We start from the raw sequence: 11,437 nt of genomic DNA on the forward strand, positions 1-11,437 counted from the left end.
GCACACTGGATTTGGGGCTGCTTTTCTGGGCAGGCGTTTGGTTGAGTATATTTTAGGTGCACAAAGAAAAGTGAGGTTGGTGTTGCTACATGGAAAGACAGAGTGCGCTGGGGACTCAGCAAGTGTTCACACGCTTGTCCAGGGCACACGTGTTTCCAGACTTCCCTGCTGGTGGCTGGGGGTCTGGGGCTGAGTAACGTGCAGTCCAATGTGGGTAGACACGTGCTCACTTCCATGGCTGGCTCACAGCATGTCCCCTTCTCTTGTCCCTCATCTGCCCACTGGGTGAGGATGTCTCGGACTTCCTGGGGGGAAGTCACATGATTCCACTGAGCCCCCAGCACCTTTGGTCCCTAAAGGTTTGGGAGTGAAGTCCCCCACTGTCCCGGACAGCACTTTTGACTATTGAGAAATAAACTTCTTTTGTGTTGAGTCATGAGACTTGGAGGCTTACTGTATAACAATAAAACTAATACATGCCTCTCTTGTTCTTGTGGGCTTATGCCTTTACAAATAATACCTCACTGTCATCTGAGTGAGTGGCATTTCAGGAAGAAACATGTTCAAGTCACAATGTTGAAGCTGCATCTCCTGTTGGGGGTTCTCACTGCTCTGTTTTATTTTCCTGGGTATGCATTTATTTGTTTGTTTTAAAAATAGCTTTACTGACATTTCTATGGATCAGGGGCAGGGGGAGGGGGGATTTGATTCCCATCTTCAAACCAGTTTAATGTGCTGCAAGATTCTATTTGCTAATATTTTATTTAGGATTTTCCATCAATATTCATATGCGAGATTGGTCTGTAGTTTTATTTTGTCCTCTCTGTCAGGTTTAAAAATCTATGGTAGGTTGGCTTCACAAAAAGAATTTAGAAGCCCCTCTTCCTTCCCCAAGCTCCCGAGGATTGAAGGCATGTAGAAATAATCCATTCCTTAAAGATCCAAAGGACCACACCTGTGGCAGCTTCTCAGCCCAGGGCCTTTTGGAAGAACAGCTTTCTAAAAAAGTCTTCAGTTTGTCCTACAACCTTATTTCCATGCAGATGGTCTATCCATCTTGGGTCAACTTCTTCATTTATGATTTCTTAGAAAATCGTCCATGTCATCAAGAATTTCAAGTTTATTTGCATTAGACAAATTGGTCTCTCACTTTCCTTTCCATTGCATTTCTGGTTAGTTTTTGAATTATAATATTTTTAACTTAGGTATTTGTACTTTCAAAGGTTTTCATGCTTGATTAGCTTACCTACATTTTTTTTCTTTTGTTGCTGTTAAACACATTTTTGGGTTTACTTATTCTTTTTTTTGTCATTTTCTCTCTCAAATTCATTACTCTCTGTTTTTATAAGTTGCTTTCCTTTTGTCTGCATTTATTCCTGTCCCATTGATCTTTTTCTTCTTTGGTTGAATGCTTCCTATATTTTTATTCATTCTTCTTGGTTACATGAACTTTTTATAATTATTTTAAGACACTCTATGATAAATGTAGCTTTAGGAACAGAATCTAGTGTTTGTATAACTGTAACTTTATGTTAGGAAGATGATCTACCATGAAGGAGACTTTTTCTTTTAAGAGAGAGTTTGTGTGTATGTGTGTTTTACTTGATGAATTCTCAGGGGTTGTAGAATCCTTTCCATGCTTCTATTTTTATTTCTATTACCTTGTGTTTGGAAAATACCTGATCTGTAGCTATTTCAGAACATTCGGTGACGTTTTCTTTGTGACCTACTGGTTATTCACTTTTTCAGTAGCTATGCCATGGGACTTTGAAAAGAAGGCATGGTCCCTCTTCCCACAGATAAGTTTGCAGCACATTGGGGCAGATGTCTTCCAGGTCCTCTGGCTGTTGAGACATTTTAGGACTCCTTTGCTATGTTTGGGGTATGCTAAGTCCTCTGAGTCAAGTCCTTCACTTGTGTGATGCCTAAAATTTGTTCTCTCTGCTCCTTTCACAGCTAAAACTCAGGCATCTGGCTCAGACTCCAGCAAGCAGACTTACCCCAGTGATGGTTCCATATGAAAGTGAGAGTCTTGAGAAATGTGAAGAAAGATAGAGGTGGGATTCAGAAGATTGGGGCTTTAAGACCAGCAAGTGGAGTGGGGTCAAATTTCTGGGACCGAAGGGACTTTGCTGCTTGTGGAATCTGAAGAGGTAGTGAAGACAAAGTTTTCAATGAGTCACTTTAGAATAATGATTTTGGGAATTTTCTCGTAGACCTGTCACCTGCTGTGTTTTCCCAGATGAGCACATAGTTATGTGAAACACTGTGTCTTTGACTGAATTCTTTTTTGTGCTTAATCAGTCAGACACAGCTTCTGTCATTGCAACGTTGAATCTTGACTGTTAGATAAGTATAAAAATTAATTTTCAGGGTGCCTGGGTGGCTCAGTTGGTTAAATGTCTGACTCTGGATTGCAGATCAAGTCATTATCTCAGTTTGTGCAATCAAGTCCCGTGTCGGGATCTGTGCTGACAGCAAAGAGTCTGCTTGGGATTCTTTCTCTGCACCTTCCATGCTTGTGTTCTCTGTAAAACATAAATAAATAAACATTAAAAATTTATTATGCAAATTTCTATATATTAAATATCCATATGTTAGTTCCTTTTTTAATGTTTACTATTTTTTGAGATAGAGAGACACAGAGTGAGAGGAGGGGCAGAGAGAGAGGGAGACACAGAATCTGAAACAGGCTTTAGGCTCTGAGGTGTCAGCACAGAACCTGATACAAGGCTCGAACCCATGAATCATGAGATCATGACCTGAGCCAAGGTCGGAGGCTTAACCAACTGAGCCACCCAGGCACGCCTCTGTATGTTAGTTCTATCCATCGAAATATGCTATTTAAGTTGTCTATATCCAAAATTTGTTTATTATTTTTAACTTTCTAAAACCTTTTTATTTTGAGATTATTGTAGATTCACATCTTTATTTCCTTTTACTTTTTTCTTCATTTAAATTTATCTTGTGGAATGAGAGAGATGCATTATTATTTTGTTGTTGTTTCTTCTTACATGTACTACATTTTTGGACATTAATTTTGCTATTGTTTTCATTGCTGTATAAATATTACAGAGTAGAATATCTCCATTGTGGCTTGTGTACTCATTTGGAATGATCATATGTATCTCCTTTAAATCTCTCTACCTTGGGGTGCCTGGGTGCCTCAGTTGGTTAAGCATCCCACTTTGGCTCAGGTCATGATCTCACAGTTCATGGGTTTGAGCCCTGTGTTGGGGAAAGTCTGTGACTTTCCCTTTCTTTCTTCCTCTTATGTTCCTGGTTGATATAATTTATACCATATATTCTATTTGACAGCAATATTTTCCACAGCTGTTCAATATTTCTTTCAATTAGCTTTTAAAAAGTAATATAATAAAAGTCACCAATTATTTTATAAGATCTTCTTTTATACCTAACTTGGCAACAGAGCAACTTTTCATAGCTCACTTAAGACCTTTGAAACTCTTTTCTTTTAGATACTCATTTTTAAAAAAGTTATTTGTTGCTTTATTCTAAAAGGGCATCTTGGCTGGGTATAAAATTACTGCCTCACCCTTTCTCTGGTGATTCTGAAGACATTGTTTCATTGTACTGTTGCATTCAATGTTTTAGGGAGAAGTCTAGAGGTAGGTTGACTTTTCCCTCCATGTAGATGAGTTGATTTTTCTCCCTGGCTATAGGATTTCAACTTTAATTTTAAGGTATAATGACTCTAAAAATATATGCCTCCTGCTTGTGGACCTGTCTCAACTTGTCTGGATGCTGCTGGCCCTTGCTATCTGTACATTTAAATATTTATTTCAAAACCATTTCCCTCATCCTACATCTTTGTGTAATTTCTATGTTCTATTTATTTTGCTCATTAGTGCCAGGCACCAATTTTGCACACACTGCATCTCCTGTGTCATCTTTAATAGTCATCATTTTCTGTTCTATAATTTGAAACTTTTTGCTGGTTTTTTTCTCTTTTATCTTGCTCAAGTTTTCTCAAGTGTGTCCTCTATGTCCCTGAGCCTTATGGTGGCAGAACCTATTTCCTATTGAGTGCTTCCAAGATGACATTATTTATTGGATGACTTGATTTTTCTCTTCTGCTTTTACTTGATCTTAGCCAACTTATTTATTTTATTCTGTCTTCTTCTTAATAATTGGGTCCTTATACTTCTGCTTTGGTTTTTTATTTTGTAAAGTTGCTATTCCTTTCAATGGGACAATGTGAAGGCTCCTTATTGCCTTATTGAATATCAACATCTTTTATTGTCTCTTTTTATTTTGCCATGTTTCCCTCCCAGGATTTTGATGGAGGTCCACTATTGGTTTTTGGTTTCCCATTGTATTTGAATGGAATGCTCCTGGGTGAGTTGTATGCTGCTGAACTATGAAAGAGAAAAAGATCAGGAGGGAAGCTTGAGGTGAGAAGAAGGTCTGAGTGATGATCTGTTGTCCATGGAGACTTTCTGCCATGGCTTTGAATAATCTTTGAATAATCTCTAGTCTCCCATCTTTATTATAATGGATATCTTATCTCAACAAATTCAGTTATGCTAGCTTAATTTTCACTTTAAATTATCTTTCTCGGTTTCTTGGAAGAAAAAATTTATTTTTTTCTTTTCTTATTTCTTGTGTTGTTTTCCTCTCAGATGTATCATGAGATCCAGAGAACACCTACTGTGTTCTTTTAAAATTGATACTCATCTTGTGGTGTTTAATTATGTCATTGTCTTTGATCTTTATTTAAGGTATATTTTACTTCTGTATTTAAAAAATAATGTAATAAATTTAATTTTTAATTCTTTTGGTGATTTCTTTTTTGTTTTATTAATTTATTTTAATTTTTTCCCTAATGTTTTATTTATTTTTGAGAGAGAGAGAGACAGCATGAGCAGGGGAGGGACAGAGAGAGAGGGAGACACAGAATCCAAAGCAGGTCAGGCTCTGAGCTAGCTTTCAGCACAGAACCTTACATGGGGCTTGAATCCACAGACCACGAGATCATGACCTGAGTTGAAGCCGGATGTTCAACCAACTGAGCCACCCAGGCATCCCTAATTTTTATTTTTTTAAATGTTTGTTTATTTTTAAGAGACAGAGAGCGACTGAGGATGAGCAAGGGAGATGTAGAGAGACACAGGGAGACACAGAACCTGAGGTAGGCTCTAGGCTCTGAGCTGTCAGCATAGATCCTGACACAGGGCTTGAACTCACAAACTGAGCCACCTAGGGGCTCCTCTTTTGTTTTAAATCTTAGGAGTCTTTTCCTTATTTGGAGATTTAAAAAATGTTCAGTTATTTTGGTCTATTTGATATTGTACTCAATACACACACTTAACATTTTATTATTACACATGCATCCTTATTATTAAAGACATTTTTAATGAGTTTATTTTATACACAATAATTTTTTAGGGGGATCTATCATAGTTGATTTGCCCTATTAATAATGTCTGTTTGATTGCTTCCAGGATATTTCCTATTTTAGAGTACACTGCCTTGAAAAAAAATTGTCTTCTAAATAAACATTTTCTTCATGGTTTGCATTAAATCCCTTAATACAGATGGTTTTGTAAATGGATAATTTAGTACCTATTTTGTAATCTGAGCATAGTATTTGTGGAGATTCTCCACAAAAAGAATTCCCTGAGGTGACTTGGCCTCTAGTCTTGCTTGTTAGTGAATATTTCCAATCTATTACATTTTCTTCAACAATTTCTAGTATGCAAAAATGATCCTCATTTTGGAAACCATTTATTTTTCTCATCATCTGTAGCAGAAAACACCAAGGCTGAAGGATGTTCAACATCTCTTCCCAAGTTGACAGAGCCACAAATTGGGCCAGGCAGGCTGCGAGGCAGGTTTTCTGATACGTAGCACACAATATTCCTTTCTTATTCCACTGTCTGTTAGAAGCAAACACAAGCTCACTGACCAATAGTCCAAAGTGGAAGGCAATTTGGAAGCTGAGAGCGATGCAAGGGTCTGTCAATAGTCAAGAGAAATAACAGCTAGCATCTTGTGCAAGAGCAGAAGGAGCTGGAAAATTCCTGGAGTGGGAAGCTGCCTCTTAATGCCCCCCAAAAAGTACTTAGGATAGACAAGATATCTTTGAACACTTGCTTCTGAAAACTTTTTGAGGCAAATCCCCACGAATTTGGCCAAGCTTTAATCAAATATTTATGATGCCCTCATTAGTCTCCAGTCCAAGGGTAGTACAGGCTCTCATTTGAATTTCCGAGTGGTAAGGGAGTTTTGAAAGGAAATGTCATATTATATGCACTGTTTATACAGATCAAATATGCACGTGTTGGTTTTGCAGACTGGTGTCAGTGCTGCTGTTATTTACTGGGACAGTGATAATGAGGTGCAGCAGGCATTCCTGCTGGGGATTTCAGGGAACATCTGGGCCATGGTGGACCCACAAAAGCCACTTCATGGCACTTGAGGCTTCCATGAGACCACAAGGACTTGAGAAGTTGTCTCTGTCAGTGCACCGCCTGGCAAGTTTGACTGGTGTGCGATAATGAGGTGACATTCACACCCAGCCAAGCGATGAGGTGAGGGGAGAATTATTCCAGGCAGAACAGCCACTTCCATAACAGTCAGGAGGCCACAGAGAACAGGAGTTTCATTCATTGAAGGCTGAGTTTAGTCAGAGACTGTGTAATGGAAGAATGACCAGGGGTGAGCAAGAACAGAAAGTAGAGCCAGGCATCTGAGTGGTCTTGTTGGCTGTTACAGAATTTAGACATTATCCTCAGGGCAATGGGAAGGTCTTTATGGATTTTAAGCTGACAAGTGACATCATCTCATTGATGTCTTAGAAGATTACTCTGCCTGTGTTGTAGAAAATAGATTGTCAGGAGGCAAGGCTGAGACAGGAAGACGAATCAGGAGGCTGTTTCCCAAGCCCTGGAGACACATGATGGAGCCACAGAAAGAGAGTGTGGCCTTGCCAAGGCAGGGACGTGGATGGATGTGTCTAGGTGCCAGAGCCAATGCTATCAGTGGTGATTTGTAAGTGGGGAGTGAGGAAGAAGGAAGCCTCAAGGTTGACTCCTTAATGACTATTCTGGGGGAAACTGCTGAAAACCAAGCAAGTTGGTTTGGAAGGGAAGATGAGTTTGTCTTGGAGGATCTGAGTTTGAGTCGACTGCTGGCTGACCCAGCAGAGATTCAGAAGGGTAGGGGGCCTTTGAGCTAGACTCTAGGACCTTGAAGATTAGTTGAAGGTGCAGGTGCTGAAGCAGACAATTATCCCAGAGATGAGCAGTGCCATGGAATGGGGAGGAAGAGAAAACTGTGAGGAGGCACCCGAACCCAACTTGAGGAGGGACAGTAGGAAGTAGGGAAGGATTCTTTAAAAAAAAAAAAAGACCAAACTAATATTTCATTTCTGATTTAAAGGATAATAAAGTTTTATCCAGGTAGAGTAGGTGTGAACATTCTGTGGGAAGGGACAATGGGCATGAGGATGTGGAATGAGGGACCATATTGAGCCGGTTTGCCTTGGAAACTGTGTCTCCACAGCACCCATGAGTCAATAGGTACTCAAAATGTCTTGGGAAAGAAGGAAGGGAGGGAAATGAACTAAAGATTTGAAGAGGATGAATGGCAGTGAAGGCAGGGGAGCTGCCAGGGCAAGACCACACATGACAAATCATGGTGAGGTATTCCAGTTTTATCTGAGGTCAAGAGTTGGGAGGGTAGCTGGTGGACTGCTTGCATACAGAATGAGACCTGGCTTTCTGTGCTGGTATTTGCTAATGCTGTTTTCCTCAGACAACTGCATGAAGGAGGTGAATATTTGGAGTTGTTGACCCATGTTTCCAGTCTTTGTTCAATGCAAGTTCAGCAGAAATAGACTTCTGTGAAAATTGAAGGTCTAAGGCAGCTGTCAGTGGAGGAGAGTTGAAGGGCTCGCAGGTGTGTGGTGGGAAGGACTCCCTCGGGCACTGAGGGCGGTTCCACTCCCTGCTTTTCTCAGCACCCCCACCCACCCCACTCTCAGGGAGGGCCCTGGCCAGAGAAATACAACAGAAATGGGGAAACTAAGAGGGTGCAAAGTTCAGTCCCTCCCCAGGACAGAGAGGAGGGGTCAGAGCCTTCCCATCCTGGGTGCCTGGTTGTTGGCAGGGTGCCCTGGTGGGAGGAGTGAGCATGCTATTAAAGTTATTTCTCTCCTCTCTTCTCATTTCTCTACGTCTTTCTTTTTATTAATGCACCGAGTGAGGGATGCCACACAGCCAGGGGGCCTCTTCTTTGGGAAGTTGCGTGTGATGAAAATCATGTAAGCTTTGGAAACAGGCAGCCTTGGTTTTTAATCCCACTTTTGCTTCCTCTTACTAGCGTGTGACATAGGGTGGCTTATTTCAAGTCTCCTGACCTTTCAGTGATTGCCTTTATTCTTAAATATAGGGAAGCTTCTTTTCCATCCCAGCATGATGGGAAGATTGCAATGTCCAGTGTTGGGTAGGCATTTAGTAAATATCCATTCTCGTCCTCCACCCATTCTGGGAAATTCTTTTGAATCTAGAGATCCAAGAGAATTCTACAGGGAGGATAAGAGAGGCAGAATTTTCAAGAAGGGAGCAGTTAAGGAGACCGCATACATCTCTGAGCCCAACTTACCTGTGTGGAAGAGGCATCAGAAAGTGAAGGAGAGAGCTGTGTGCAGGAATGAAAGGTATGCATGTGGACAGAGGATCCCCTGGGCCAGACTTCAAGGGCTCTGTGCATGATAGTGGGTGGGCATGTGAGGGGGTATGTCTCTCTTCTCCCAGCAGAAGAAGAGAGGAACCCCCTGATGTGTTGAGTTGGGTCCTGTTTTGTGGCTCCGGGTGCATGTCTACATAAAATTTTGTAGATTACATATTGCATAAAAGGAGTAAAGCCTGCCGACCGATGAGTGATATGCCAAAGGACAGATTTATGACTGATGTAGGGGAGGCAGAGCCTGCATCTGGTAATGTGGAGAAGGGCAGATATATGATTGGTTTGGGAGGGCAGGGCCTGTGTCTGCCTGCATGGCTGTCTGAGATCTGCTATCTCTCTGGTCATCTGCCTTGGAGGGATGATTGGTATGTGAGTCTTTCTGTTGGTTTCAGGATTAGGACACCCAGAATATGTGTGTTACTCTGTGTAATTATGAATAATTCATGGACAAACTGTAGAGTCATATGGGTGTTATTCTTGTCACTAATTCCAGTGAATCCAACTGAACTTAGGCCTGTTCATCAGAGTCTTTACAATGGACTGGACACCTGGTTATGAGAAAGAACAAAACATAAAGAAGAAACAAGCCAGTGGGAATTTCCTCCTAAACTATTTGCTTGATAAAAGATAATATAGTTAAATATGAAGTATATAATTAGAAGTCAGTTCTCTGAAAGCCCAGAGGGATGGTGACCACAATCCCTGGAGAAATCGGGAAGAGGTATTTGAGTTGGATCTTGGAAAAGGGGAGGGAAGGAGGAGGCTGCTTCGGTGGTGAGTATTCAGGGACATAACATTTCAGACCTGGTTTCCAGCTCCACCTGACCTGAAGACTTGTTATGAACATGGAGGGAAATAGTTAAGCTCATTCCCTTGGTTTCTCCGTCTTACTGCAGGAAATAGATCCCTATCTCACTGTCTACAACCTCTTGCTCCTCCACTCAATGTTAGAAAGAGGAAGTGATGCCATATCTAGACTTGAAAATGCTTCAGAGTCTATCAACACACCAAGAAATAGACTCAACTGTACTCAACTGTAGAGAATAAATGAATGGATACTAGAGGGGAGGTGGGTAGGGGGATGTAGATAATAGAGGATGGAGATTAAAGAGTACCCTTATCATAATGGAGAAAAAAGGCTCTCATGCTCCCCATGTGCTTTATAGGTCTAGTGGGGGCTTCCACTTGCTATGTCCCCAGGCATTACCCCAGGTCCATTCAAGGTACCTTTATCTTTCTCCACAACCCCTTGGACACAGTACTTCACCCTTTTAACTATTATCTCAAACTTCATTTGTGTTTATTTTCCCTGGGACTGGTTTAGAACAGATTGCATGCTTGTAAACTCCATGAAGACCAAAAACATATCTGGAACTTTCACCTAGGTGTTTCTCAGGTCCAGTGCAGACCCTGCCAGGAGTTAGGTGTTCATACCTTCTTGGGTTCTTGGTGAGTGAGTGGTTGGGTAAATAGATGATTGGACAAATGCAGGTAAGAGGTAAAGTAGACCCTTCCTAGCCACTTTTTTTTCTATAAATTTTGAAGATGAGACCACATTCTCTCTTGCCTTAACTATATATATATGTATAGTTCTCTTTATTCTTTCTTTTCTTTCTGTGATATGTGGAAAATTTCTACTTATCCTAATTTACTGTAAGAATTTAAATAAGTGAGCATGTATAGAAAAAAATTACCCCAATTCTAGTAGAAGGGGATTAAAGTAGTTAATATATTGATACTTTTTTCAACTTTTTCCTCTGCATTTATATGAATAATGACCTACCAATTAGTTATATATACATCAGCTTATTTTCAAAAAGAAAACTAATATTAATGCAGTTTTATTTCTTAATTATTTTCCACTTAGAATTACATAATAAGCACATTCTATGTTAGCTATTTTTAAAAGGAACTTAAAAGTTTCATTGTATGACCATATAATTCATTAAATCGTTCTTATTTTTATTGGACATTTTCAGTAATATTTAATATTTTAATATGCATAACAAGGAGAAAATACATATATTTCAACCAAATCTTTAAGGGCTGAGTGTGTTATTTCCTTCAAATGAAGTTTTAGATTAGACTAATCAGGTTAACGTGGACATATATTTTATTGTGACATACATTTCCTAATTGTTTTTCTCAGAAAAATGCCTCAATTCATAAAATTTTCAGCAGGTAAAGAGCTCTTCCTGACATAGTCAGAATAAAGAAAACTAGTTCCAGTAGGTACTCTGTTAGATTTTGAATTTGCACTTTTTCTAGGTTGTTGAAATAGGCCTGGATTGCAATATACTTTCCTCTTAGGACTGCCTTTGCTGTGTCCCAGAGATTTTGGATTGTTGTATTTTCATTTTCATTTGTTTCCATATACTTTTAAATTTCTTCTCTAATTGCCTGATTAGTCCAATCATTCTTTAGTAGGGTGGTTTTTAACCTCCACATTTTTGGAGGTTTTCCAGACTTTTTCCTGTGGTTAATTTCAAGTTTCATAGCATTGTGATCTGAAAGTGTGCATGGTATGATCTCTATTCGTTTATACTTATGGGGGGCTACTTTATGCCCCAGTATGTGATCTATCTTGGAGAATGTGCCATGTGCACTCAAAAAGAAGGTGAATTTCCTAATTTCAGGATGCAGAGTTCTAAATATATCTATCAATTTCATCTGTTCCAATGTGTCGTTCAGGTCCATTGCTTCCTTAGTGATTTTCTCTCTGGTT

This window comes from Suricata suricatta, chromosome 9 (genome assembly GCF_006229205.1).
Source record: "Suricata suricatta isolate VVHF042 chromosome 9, meerkat_22Aug2017_6uvM2_HiC, whole genome shotgun sequence".
NCBI lineage: Eukaryota > Metazoa > Chordata > Mammalia > Carnivora > Herpestidae > Suricata > Suricata suricatta.